Source organism: Aedes albopictus, chromosome 2, assembly GCF_035046485.1.
Source record: "Aedes albopictus strain Foshan chromosome 2, AalbF5, whole genome shotgun sequence".
Taxonomy (NCBI): domain Eukaryota; kingdom Metazoa; phylum Arthropoda; class Insecta; order Diptera; family Culicidae; genus Aedes; species Aedes albopictus.
In genome coordinates this window covers 259,053,889-259,064,233 of record NC_085137.1, presented here as the reverse complement: position 1 = coordinate 259,064,233, position 10,345 = coordinate 259,053,889, and the positions used below count along the sequence as shown (strand labels likewise).

At 39.7% G+C, this 10,345-nt stretch overlaps 1 long non-coding RNA gene across 1 annotated transcript; it reads right to left on the bottom strand.

Annotated features, from left to right (window-relative positions):
- Window positions 1-6,948: 6,948 nt before the first annotated feature.
- On the bottom strand, window positions 6,949-8,807 carry LOC134287092 (uncharacterized). The gene is made up of 3 exons (XR_009997009.1): window positions 8,281-8,807; window positions 8,141-8,210; window positions 6,949-8,077 (listed from the first exon to the last, which is right to left on the bottom strand). It is a non-coding gene; the product is annotated as an uncharacterized LOC134287092 (long non-coding RNA).
- Window positions 8,808-10,345: the final 1,538 nt, after the last annotated feature.

Below are 10,345 nucleotides of genomic sequence, written 5' to 3'. Positions count from 1 at the left end.
TGAGTAATTGCATAACAACCGTTCTCATTTGGTCTCGTCAAAACTTGCGTTTGTAATTGTCAAATTTGATAAGAAATTTTGCATTTCAGTTCCTAAAACTGTAGTGATGTAAAAAGAAGGAGTAAATGCGTTCATTGAATAATATTTACTTGACATAACTCTTCATATTCTCTTCCCAGATCAAAATATTTCATAAATTTATTAACGTTAAATCTTTGTATTCAAATTGATTTCTATAATACTATGGCAGGCGTCGAATATACTGCAATGTAGAGCGGTATTTGTATTTCTTTTGTTGGGTTAGAGCTTTCTTTGAATAAAATTCCACGTACTACATTAATGGATAGCATTTCCATTGCAATTGTTAGAAACAAAAACGACTGGAAAAACTTAAAACTTTTTCATTGTGCAGAACGCGGGCGCATGAATCATATGACATATGACTGAGTAAAACAATATATGTATTTATGGTTTAAAGATTTCCTTTTATGTACGTATTGTGAATTAATCTAAAATATTTGTTTGAAATAATTTAATAAGTGCATAATTGATTCTGTAATTACACTTTTGTACTATTGTTTCAGAATTATTACTATTGGGTATTAGGTAATGTAGTTATACATTGTTCTACATACTTATTGGATTTGTGATGATTTTCTGTGTTTCGACAGCGCAAACTACCTTATTTCTGAGTAAAAATCTTCTGTTTTGTTTTTTTATTGCAGCAGAAATAAAATTTACCAATAATCACAATTTGAATGCTATTACTGATAGTATTCACAAAAATATATTATAATATTGCCGTGCGATACATGTTTTAACGAAAACAGAACAAACATTTCTCAGAATTCGACCCACTCTTCATAATAATTAAACATTTGTGATTACTGATTTCTGTGCAAAATGAAGCTTGATGATATTTTCATTATCATAAATAAAAATGTTCAAAGTTAATATTTTTCAAGTGATGTTCATGAAAATGTGCTGGAATATCCTTTTTTAGTCCTAACATGCTATTTCTGGTCACTTATAATGATTATGCCCTCCAAAAAACGAAGAAAATGATTTATGACCGCTTCCCTGAACAAATGGAACCACTGTACGACGCTACGTTTTATCTTCTCCAAAATCTCTCTGCACTCCTCGTCAAAGTAATCGTTCAAAGCAATCGTTTACAAACGTTAGAGGTACAAAACTGACGATCGAAGCATCGAACCAAGCTGCATTTGTTTATCCTGGCTTTGTTCAATTTCCTAAAGAGGCAGATTATTCAAACCAGGCGCATTTGTTTACGAATTTTCAAGATTAGTGCTACTGAAAACGCGAATAGGGGTTCAAGTCGGCTATTGTGGCCAACCATATTTTTATTCTCTGATGTATCACCTTAAGACGAGTTTATGTTAGAGTAAGAATGAGTCGAAGGATATCTAACAATTTTAAATTATTGGTCATTGTATCTACAAGTGATAAAGTATAAATATCGATCATTTAGATAACTTTTAATAAAGTTTATGCTCAGTTAGCCTCATGTAACTATGTTTGGTCAAGTAGAGTTCAATAACTGATTCGGGTTTTAAAAGCTCCTTTGAGAATGTATAAGCACAATAAGTGTTGCGCATCACCCCCTAAAATCCACTGATACGTCTACAAACGCACCCTTTAAAGCATTCACGAAAGCCGTGGACCCTCCTGAAGCCCTGAAATTCGACGAAACTTCCTGAAACGCCTTGAGATCCCTCTATAACCTTCTGGTGCACTTCTGCAAGCCCCATGATACCCTTTGGAGCAATTTGAAAACCAACGAAACGTTTCGATAGCCCAGGATGAACGCTTTACTTCCCTGTAAGCCTCTACAACTATCACCTGGAATTTTCTTATCATTAAAATTATGAGTTCTGTGGATGACGAGACCCGTGTGCTCAAAAAAATGTTAGTCAAAATATACCTAGATGCTTCTACTTTACCTTAATTTCAAACCTCAAAAGCTTTTACAGAATATACATTTTGAAATTTATTTCCCAACCTCCCATGTTGCACTAACAAGAGCAGCATGTAATCAAAATTGTCGGTGTTAACTATGTAGCTTGTCATAAATTACCTAGATCCAACTCTGACAATGACATTATACTCCGAGACGAACCAGCATGGCAGCTCAAGGTGCGAATGAAAAATGAATGGTGGAAAGAAAAATGTTATTTTCTTTCATGGCAGAGCGTGAACTCATTAATCATTTCTTTTTTGAGTGTCATTTTCAGACATTCTCGTATCCAAAAGTGAGTGTTGAATCAACAAAAGTTTGTAAGCTGAGCCCCGTGGTGGGTATCTAATAGGATGATATCTGTTTTTTCTTGCTCTTGTGCTTCATTCGTCGTCGCCCAGCGAACACTCCACAAACTCATCAATCCTCACTTAACCTGAAAGCGGGACTTTGATCAACTACTGAATAGAAACGTGTCTGGTGAGAAAGAGCGCAAGTCACGGCCTCCAAGGCTTCTCTATTTTTCGGCGTCAGCTCGTATTACGGAAGCCTGGGCTGAAAACTTTTGAGCAGCACTCTTGACGTAAAACTACTTCTCTTCTTGATTTGAAAATTGCTGCTTAACACTTTCACCCTCTCGTCCATATCGTGAAGGACTATTTTTTTAATCTTTTGTTGAGCTGTCTTGGACGTTCAACCGACGATGGACGGCAGCAAAACCAGTCATCTCATAGCCATAGCCTATAGTGTCTGTCAAACAGTAGTGCGTTCAAGTCCGCTGTCAATCAGTTAAAGTGATGATTGGCGCGCCGGTCGCTGTTTATGGCGCGTAATTGTTTTCGCTAAGGCCACCAGCACTTGACACTCTTTCGATTGGAAATGTCATGATCTATGTGGTTGGTGCTTTTTTTGTCCATTTAGAAACACGACGTAATTGAACCTGTCAAGATTTCTGTGCAAACCTACAGCAGCTTGGGACAAATTTATGCGTAATGAAGTAAGGTCCATCAATTACACGATCAAACAAGATCCCCCATTAGCTACTCTAACGTAAACATTCATCCACCCAAAATCAATAACTCATGCCTTTCTGATGCAAAAACAGTGCACATACATTTGTGAAGTGGTTTTTAAACTGGCTTCCAGCCTATAGTAACTTAAACTCTTGAAGCGAAAAATACCACCTGCAACTGTTTGCCCGCATTATTGTTTACACAAAGCAAAGAGGTTTGGCGGACGTAAGTGGTCATAGGGTAGCTCAACACTTTTCGACCACTTGGCGCAGATAGATGGCCGCCAACGGGAGTGAGTGAAGTGTCCACACTTTATTCGTAAAATCTCAATTTGCATAAACCAACAGCCCAGGGGAAGTTGTACACATGTCTACTTTATCATCAGCGATTGAGCAAGCCAATGTATACTGTCAGAAGAACACCTTACCCAACTTGGAAACGGAAACCAATTGAGTTAGTTTTTTTTTGTGTGAAATGGGAGTGACCTGGAATTTGGAGAATGGTTAGACTTTCAAGTCAATGCTAGATTTAGGAGAATGTGGTGTTACATATATCGACGCAGCAAGGTGACCTAAAAATGAAACGACTTATGTTATGAAACTCAAACTATTAACATTTATTCAATTCTGAAACTGTTGCTTTTTACACACAACCCAATACATACTGCATTCATCAATATTAGGGTGTACTTTCGAAGAACATCCAGGTTGTCTCGTAACTGAATGTGAAACGAGAAAATGTCCTCGTTTAATGCCAGGTTATTTCTAACACGCGTTCTGTACTGCTGCATTTCTCAATTACGAAGTGTTTGTTGGAACCCTCGCTACCGTCGCCGATTCGCTCGGGAAACTCGAAACTCACCACGAACTGTAGTGAACATATTGAGCATCTATCACAATCACTCCTTACACCGTATCCAATAAATTCTCAAACAAAATACAAACTAACAAAATATAATTTTATTTCACATCTGTGATTCAAATTTGTAAAATAAATGCGTGTATAGAAGAGCCACATAGGGGGATTAAGGGCATAATGGACATCCTAAGCAAATGAGTACGTCAGGCCTGTATAACAGAGAAAAACTTAACATATTTACAACTTTAACTTTTTTCCTACATATTGCAATCATTTACTGCAGATAGAATGTCAATATTTTGAAGAAATAATTATTTGTAAACCGTGTGTTTTTTAGGGCAGTCAGGAAAGGTACGGGGCGAAATGGGCACCCATCGGGGTCATTTAAGCTAAACTAATCGGATTGTTTTTTTTAACTCTCTAAAACGCCTAACAGTATGCAATGCGCGTACATCCATTCGTAATTTCCAGTGTTCATTTAGCCCCCCGAATCGACTACAACATTTAAATGGCTATTTTGAGTACATTCTGATAAAAAAATAAGTACTTCATCCATTGCTAAACCTGCGTATACATGCAGATAAGGTAACAATTCACTTGTTTTTTGGTGGACACACTCAAACACTTGTAATACCTTATTTGCCGCTGCTTAGAAATTATAAGAATTTCACCATATATAATAATATCAAAACATATTTAAATTTCAATGATATTTTTGTTATTTTGGAGAAATATAAATTATACTTTTGCAAAATAGAACAATGACTTGTTTCTTTACACTAATGCATTAAAAGTTTAACATAAAAGTTAACTGTTTCGGCAAAAACAGGGGTGCTCATTTCGCCCCGGGTGTCCATTATGTCCCGATTCCCCCTAATACTGATTAAATCTTGCATACGGTTTAGAAAAGTGATTCACAAAGTGGACGACATCGCCCCCTAGGGGGCAAACATCAGTTCCAAGGGGGCGAAAATTAGTAAATGGTAAGTGGAGGGGGGGATTCCTAGAAAAGTTCGCCGTAACACGAAGTTAACTATCTACAAAACGCTGATTAGACCGGTAGTCCTCTATGGGCACGAAACATGGACCCTACGTGCAGAGACCCAACGCGCCCTTGGAGTTTTCGAACGGTAGATGTTACGTACCATCTACGGCAGAGTGCAGATGAAAGACGGGACTTGGAGAAGGCGAATGAACTACGAGCTGCATTAGCTGCTGAGAGAACCAACTATCGTCCACACCGCGAAAATCGGGAGGCTACGGTGGACGGGTCACGTCATCAGAATGTCGGATAGCAGCTCGACTAAAATGATTCTCGAGAGTCATGCGACCGGTACAAGAAGCCATGGTGCGCAGCGAGCTAGGTGGGTCGATCAAGTGGAGGACGATCTGCAGACGCTACGCAGAGTGCAGAACTGGAGACAAACAGCCATGGACCGAGTGGAATGGAGACGGCAACTATGCACAGCAGACACCACCCCGGCCTTAGCCTGATCGGAAAGGCAAGAATGATATTCCACTGTATCCGAATGGCAGAAATCCTTCTCTAAAGCCTGAGTCGTATCTTCACTTGAAGAGCTGCCCAAATGAAGCAGATGATGGAAGAGATTTTCAGTGGAATCATAGCTTCTTTCAAATACCGTAATCCGGGGTAACATTGATCAGAATTTTCGATCTTTCTTGAATAATTCTCTTGTTAAAGCAAATGTTACATGTTTTATATTTTTAAAAGAAGTACTGGCCCTCTGAGTTTGTGTTAAGCTGCTCGAAAAAGTATTGTAAAACTTTAAAGCATGTTTAAATAGGTTTTTATATCTAATTTTTGATTGTGTTGATTTGGGGTAACATTGATCATGTCAGTGATCAATGTTCATTTGTGTTGGAAATACTCTTACCTACTAAATTCGGGGTCGCTGATTTCGAATATGTTGTCCAAATTCTTACAAATAATGTACTTTTTAAGTTATTTTAGGAATAAAATCCTCTAAACCACGAATAACGCCTAAAGGTAGGCAATGGCTTATGAAATTGATAGCCGACTTTTAATAAATCATTATATTTTACTGAAAAATAGCATTTTCATAAAAGTTTCGTTTATTAAATCCAACTCTAGGATATCATATTGAAGTAAAACAGTGATTTCGAACCTCATATTACATCTAGTATTCACGCCAAGCATGAATGTTTGACAGTGTATCTCATTGCGTTACGAAACACACTTATGGAAAAATCGATTTAATTCAATGTTTATGAATTTCAATTTTCATAAATTGCATGTCATTTAATAGCTAAATGATAGCAGATTACGATATACCATTCCATAGTAGAAACTTATTCAATATAAAATGCTTGTTTGAACATTTCATGAGGTGGGTCAAGCCGATCAATGTTACCCCGCTGATCAATGATACCCCGGATTACGGTACCCTCTACCTGGTACGCACAGGGTGTTCTCTGTGCTCTACGCCTTCTTATGCCAACCGGATCATTAGCAAACGCCAAATATGCAGGATTGCTGTTCGGCGTTCTTGCAACATGTCCTGCCCACCACTTTCTTTATGCTTCGTCGGTCACCTTCTTGATGCTGTGTTCGCCGTAGAATGCAACGAGCTCGGGGTTCGTCCTTCTCCGTCACATACCGTTCTCCTGCACACCGCTAAAGATCGTCCTCGAGAATTGCAAGTACTTGCCGGTCCACCTCTAACATTGGCATTGTTCATGTCTCGTGTCCGTGCCCCTACCAGCACGTACTTTGTTTTCCTACCTTAACTACTTCACGTTTCAGGTGGGCGCACAGCTCTGCCAAATGTTCTAGCGACAATGTACATGTCGATTGTGTAAAATTCGTACCCCGGCTGTTGAGCTTTGTGGAGATTCAAATGAACTGGATAGTTCATCCGAAACCCATACGCAATTGTGCAAACCGTTCATCATTACTTTGATCAGCCTGGTCAGCATCCCAGGAGATCCGTTTTGGTTCATGATTTTCCATTGATCTGTGCGGTCGATGCTGTTGCCTTGAAGTCGATGAGGAGGGTATGTTTCGGGACCTGATATTAACGGCTTTTCTGGAAGATTTTCCATGCGGTGAAGATCTGATTGTAACCGTTCGTAAACTATTCTTGAGGATTTGGTTAAAGCACGGTGGCTTAAGCGCCACTCTCAAAGAGAGACCACCGGTCGTGTTGAAATTTGCCCGACTTTGCAAGAGACTATTTCACTCAGGGACGGTTTTGAACGGTTCTTGGTAAACGGCAGAATTTCTTCGAACGCAAATTTAACTCCAACTCTTTCACAGGCTAAAAGATACTTAGGGAAAACCGAAGGGATTCTTACTCATCCGAGCGAAGTAACGGAACTAAAACGTAACGGAAGGTAGTGAGTATGTTTATTCAATTAAGCGATGTGAAACGTAACGGAACTAAACGAAATTTCAAACTTTCTACTATTTATTCTAGGAATTCATTCGTGTTGGACGGAAGATATTCATACGGGATGGGAAAGAGCAAACATGGCCATGTACAAAAAAGCTCTTCACGTACCTGCGCAGGTTTTTCGACGATACGATGCTCGGTGACGGGGGACGTAGCTCGAAGATGGCGACGACTTCGACGTTCGGAGATGGCGGTCAGAAATGGTGTTCGCCGGCGTGACCGTGCTGCGATTTGGCGCGCAGCGATGACGAAGGACCCGTGTGCGGTATGGCCGAATTACCGGTGCGGAGGGAGTGGCGGCTGGTTGGAAGCTTCCGGTTGTCTACTCGAGAGGGAAACGGCGGAAACCGCTTGTACCCGGGAGGATCCTCCTCCGGTCAATAGGAAGGCACTAAAGAGCCCAGCGACCCGGCTTCGCGTACTTAGATTCCAGCTATGACCGAGCGGGGAATAGTACGTTTCCTACTTTCCGGAATTGGATCGGATTCGTGGCGTGCTATTGACGACACGCTTCAGCGAATCGCCTCTCGTACTCCGGTCCACGGGGATTGACGGACGGGACCTTACCTTCGGCTTTTGGCGACCGACGGGAGAACCTCGCTACGATAATGGACGAGCGACTTCACTCACGCCTCCGTTTAACTGCCTACTGGAGGCGGGCCTTCGCTGGGCACACGGGTCGCGTTGATCCAAACGGAAATGGCGGTACACTCCACCAGAAGTTCCCCGATTCGGCGATGACGATTGCCGAATGAAACTCACAAAAACCAGCCGTACGAAAAAAGCGCTGGGCGCTACACGTCCAACAGGAACTAATATTAGCTTTAAGCACCTTTAATTTAATTAGATTTAATTACCTTTTTTCGTAGTTAGTTCCGTAATGCAATAAAAATCAGCAGAAACCGCGAAATATCGGACCTCGGTCCACTAAAGAGAAAGAAATCACAAACACGTTTAACATCACTTCAAAATCTAGAAACTCACTCACTACTTTTACCTTCTACTAGAAATTCAATTTACACCGTAATTAACTTAATCGACTTCAACTCAAAGTAATCTCAAACTCAACTCAACTGAAACTTTAGATTGGATTAGACTCAACTCGCGCACTTCTGCTTGCCAGCCGTACTCGTAGCGAAATGACCGAGTCAGAATATTACTTGCGCCTCGAAACTGTGCCGCTTTTCAAAAGTCCCACTATGTATTGAAATTGCTAACTATTATTCCAAATCGCGCCAACTAATTCGGCATGGCGATTTTCATGCATGGCGACAAAATTGCAGCGCGACTGTAATCCGCCAAAAAGTATGTAAGCGCCATGCGCATCATGCTATAAAAGCGCTAATAACACGAAAGCTTTAACACATACTATGACATACACGAGCATAAGTAACAGGCATGGACCGATTTTACAAACAAATGAAATATTTCATTATCGTTAACGTAAATATAAAACAAAAATTTAAATAACTTTTAGTCTATTTATTTATTTTTCTTTTCGATTTTAACTAAAAAACGCAAAACGTTACATGATCCATTTCCGAACGGACGACAATGAAGCCGGCTTGATAACATTCCACGAGCTCATTCGTTTCAGGTAACAGACGATGGAAAACGATCTGGGAAAACACTTTGTAGGCGGCATTCAAGATGGTGATTGCTCTGAAGTTTTCACAATTCAAATGGTCACATTTCTTGTGAATGGGACAGATCATCCCTTTTTTCTATGCATTCGGTTTTCCAGATTTTCGAGTAAGGAGTTTTGAATCCTCATTTTAAAATGTTAATTCTACTTTGAAGTTATAATCTAATTTGACATCAAAAGTAATCTTTAACTTCGCAACATTTAACTAACATTTTTTTAATATCCACAGCACATGTATACATATTTTCCAAATATAAAAATGACATCAATTAGGCACAGCCGCTAGTAAATGACTTCTAAAAACTGTCAAAATATTAATTGTCACTCGTAGGCTATTTATCACATTTTCTAGTTTAGCTACGCACCCCGGGAAGCTGGCAGCAAACAGCGCCTGAGCACAGTGAAAACGACCTCAGCTAAACGAATCTCATACGTCATTGGGAACACCGCTGTTAACGCAGCAGAAAAGCCATTGAAATGTTTAATGGTTTCGGTTACAAATCGATTTTCAGAACGCCTAGAAACTGCTCTCTGTTGGCGGTATTGATAGGACAACCATTAGGCGCTGTTCTTCTATTCGAGAGTTCGAAGGTACGCTGCTGCCACCTGGAAAAAGTTTACTGTATGCGTGAAGGACCGATTTTTTAGCATGGGGAAGAATAGGAAGTCAGTTTTCAAATGCTTCTAAAAAATTCAAAATAATATTTAATTAAAAGCGGGTTGGTGTACGTGATGAGAAATTCAATTAGCAAACTTTTTAGCATATAATTTTGATTAAAAAGTTTTTTCTTAGATTAGGTACTGATTGTGTAGAAAACGAAGATTCTTAACCCGTACATCAATCCGTTTTTAATTAAATAGTGTTTTGAATTTTTTAGAAGCATTTTAAAATTTACTTCCTATGCTTCCCCATGTTAAAAAATCGGCGCTTCACACACATGATCAACTGTGGTAATTTGCTTCGTAGTCCCCAATTAGCATATGTCAAGCAAATGTTGTTTTCCTTCGCCTACAGACGTTCCACCTTTTTTTTAGTTCGTTACTGGCGGATTGTTTCGTTCGGGAAGAAAAAATGTTCCGTACAGACACGCATAAATCTCTTGCGGCCGATCGTATTGAATTTCACACCAAATTATCCAAAAGTAATGTGTTTTTCCTGCTTGTTCATCCCGAACAATGTTAGATGATGAAGCCAATATGTAAAAAAAACTCCCAAAATGTGCCCGCTGTCGGCTGCTAGTAACAAAGTCTGGTATCATAAAAGTAATCGACAGGATAGATACAGGAACAAGGCCAAAAGCGTGATAAATTGCCACCAGTTACAAACATGCTGATTCATGACTCTTTTTGGCCAACCGCTCTTACCCTCGGTGTTGGACTCCGGATCCTTGCTATTGGTCGATACCTAACCTGTGTA